This window comes from Megalops cyprinoides, chromosome 2 (genome assembly GCF_013368585.1).
Source record: "Megalops cyprinoides isolate fMegCyp1 chromosome 2, fMegCyp1.pri, whole genome shotgun sequence".
NCBI classification, from domain to species: Eukaryota; Metazoa; Chordata; class Actinopteri; order Elopiformes; family Megalopidae; genus Megalops; species Megalops cyprinoides.
The window spans coordinates 6381377-6384767 of NC_050584.1; the positions used below are offsets into that span (position 1 = coordinate 6381377).

Consider the following 3391-nt stretch of genomic DNA (forward strand, 5'->3'; position numbering starts at 1 on the left):
GCGGTCGCTCTATAAGCGTATGCTTGAGCTTGACTGCCAGAAGAAAATGCTACAAATAAAACAAACTGGAAGTAGAAAAACTGGAACATGACAAAAAGGTATTGCTACACATTGACCATCCTTTGATCAATATGTCTCTACCATCTGTAAATTTTTCTTCTTTTAATTTCTAGGAAAGGGAGACTGTAAATAAATAAATACGTAAATCAAAAAAGAATCATTTCATGTTCATTTTTACTGGTCGAAAAATCTGATTTGTGATCAAAAATGATTTGTGATGAACTCTCTGACGGCTCTTCCTGTTGGGTGATCCAGCATCACTGGGGCCACTACATCTGGTGCCATCGGCAGCTGGCATGGTTCTTTTGTAATAGTGGCAATGTTATGGAGCAACACACATGCTGCCACCACCTCACATGCCCACTCTGGATGCACCCGCAAGCCTTACAGGCAAGCACAGCGTGCTTTGATGACCCCAAATGTCATCTCTATCCTGACCCTTGTGTTACTGTGAGCCACGTTATATTTTATTTGTGCCCTTGTTTGTGGGTCAGGATAGGGGGTCATCGGGTAACACAGACACGGGTAGCCTCTGTCCCCAAGCAACAAGCCATTAAAAACGCCCTTTGAAAGATAGAAAGAAATTGTCATAATACAGCATGATGTGTGAAATATAGGGTGGTGGTTGTCTTACCTTGTTCAAGTCTCTAACCAAGGATGGATTCCCGAAAAATTTGTGAATCATGCACCGACCCAGGCCATCTAGCCTCCAGACTGGTCAGCATTAAATGGGGATCACATGTCATCTGACAAAGGATTTCAGGCCATTTTAACATACTACCATTGTAATAAAATCACCACCTAATGTGTCTTTGTCTTGAATATAAGTAGAAGTTTTAAGGACAAAATAATGTAGGCTAGCCTACATGTCAGATCAAATACGACATGATCAAATACCTGAACATTGAAGCTGTGAAATGACTTCCTGTTCACATAATCCCCCTCGTGTTCTCCCAGGGGCGCTCTAATAGGGATATGCGTACAATCAATTGCACCAATCACCCTCGGGATTCCTATGGAAAAAAATGTGTTCGTTATATAGGCCGAGCCTATGCATATTAAAAATAGACCAAGTATTTTTATATTGCGCATTACCTCCAATCGCATAAGATGTCTCTTTGATCTTGAGAACGCGTAAATGGCCAGGGAACACAACAAATGCATCCAGCAGTTTAGTGAGAGCAAACACCACCTTGCGAACTGCACGGCATACAGTATTCTTGCTCAGATGTTCACCATCACCAATGGAATACATGAAGTGTCCGCTGGCAAAATATTGTAAAGCAAGGCACAATGTCTGTTCAACAGTGAGGGCATTACTCTGGCGAGTGCTATTGGAGACGTTTGGCCCTAGAAGCTGGCGAAGATACTGAAGTCCCTCAGATGAAAATCAATATCTTTCATAGAGAACATCATCGGGGTAAGCTAGAGGATTCTGACAGTCTCTAAACACCCTCGCCCTGCGGAGTGAGCCTCTCACAATCCATGCGCCAATGTCGACTGGGTCTTCCAAAAGTGCCTGCATTTTTCTCAACAAGTTGTAGGTGGAAGGGGCGGTGCTTATATAGGGTAACATTGAGTTAACCATGAAGATAACCTGCTTGGAGCAGTTTAGAAATGCAGCGTAAATTGCCATGACAACACACCTCGGGTAAGACTTATCCACCTTTCGTAGTACGGGTTAATTGGGAAGTTACACCCGACGTCAGGAAGTTAGTCCTGAAGTTACCTGGATAAGCCAGTTACCTCGCTTCGTAGTACAGCTCTCAGATCTCTCAAAGTAATTTCTGGGAGGTGTCGGAAGATAATTGGGAGTCAAGTGATTTAATTCACAATTAATTGAATAAAGCAAAAAAAAAGTTTGATTGAAATTGAAATATATATGCAAATGTCTTATATCAATGTAACCAAATGTAGAAGTTTGGACCTACACAAAAACTGTCATGACAACAGTTTTTTCACTGCCGGATATGTATTGACAAGATATCATGCTTTACGGTAAACATGCTTTGCAAATAAACAGTACACATACATACTTTTTTGACATTCATAATACACCATTCCTTTATTTTTTTCCTATTTTATTAAAGATGTTGGCTGAGTAACACACCATTTCCTTCTTAAACTGAAAGAACTCTTGATCATGTCAGGCAAGTAATAATGCATGAATGGATTGTGCTGTGTTAAAGACTCACAAACTTAAGTCTTTTCGCAAATTAATACACAAACACACACACACACACACACACACACACACACACACACACACACACAGATCTTCAGAAAGTATTCAACCCCCAGTGATTATTTCTTTTTTGAGATTATTTTCGCTTTTTTGAGATGAATCTGCAGTTAATGTTATTCAAAAAACTCTTGTGCTGTTTTAATCAGGCTGTGATATTGAGCTGTGTGCACTGTAATTAAGAGGTGGGGAATTAAGCTCTGTCAGACTCAGACTGATGTGAGAACAAGGATGCAGTCAAAATCAAATCAAGACATTCAATACATTGGATTTTGAGTGCTTCAATTGTCTATTGATTATTGAAATCAGAACAAATTCCTCACCTCAGATGATCTAAGGAAAAATATTAGATTCCATTTTCCATAATTCCTCCCAAAATCTTTCCTTTTCTTTCAATTCATTATTAATGAAAAAATCAAGCACGTGGTCCCATGGGAAAGGTAGATATGAATGCCATGGTAAGATGCGCCAATAAGCACGTGTGCAAATAGCAATAACTGTATATAAATATGCAATTTCATATTACAGATATACTGCTTTGTTTGTAGCTGAACAACTGCATTGTTTATGGCTTGTTTAAAGATATCAGCAAGCCTTTTGGTTCAGAGATGCTCTGTTCATAAGTGTAGCAACATCAAACTTCAGCTTCTACACTATTGTTTTTCTTTTTTTTTTTTTCTTAATTTTAATAATATGTGTGCTGGAAAAATGTGCCATGCAACTAACCCTAACCCTATATTTGCATGATTCATGTCTATTACAAATTCCATGTACTGTATTTTTTAGTACAAAGAATTGAACACTATTTCTAGTTCTTTGCTTTATTCCTTACTGTACCCTTAGGCATGGTAAAATTACTTGATATTCCTCAGATATATAGACTATAGAAATCACCCCAAAATAACAATCCTTATTACCATAATAAATTCTTTTTTCTTACCTATATCTTGACTAGACATGTCAGATATTATGTATTTTCTCATCCATAACCAGACTTTGCTAGATTATTGCTGATCTTGTGATGTTGATTTTTGTAGGTATACATTATTAGGACTAAGGGCAAAGAAGAAGAAGAGCACCTTCAGCTAT

At 38.4% G+C, this 3391-nt stretch overlaps 1 pseudogene; it reads right to left on the reverse strand.

The window, feature by feature from the left end:
- Window positions 1–261: 261 nt before the first annotated feature.
- Window positions 262–1585, reverse strand: LOC118795136 (annotated as a pseudogene).
- Window positions 1586–3391: the final 1806 nt, after the last annotated feature.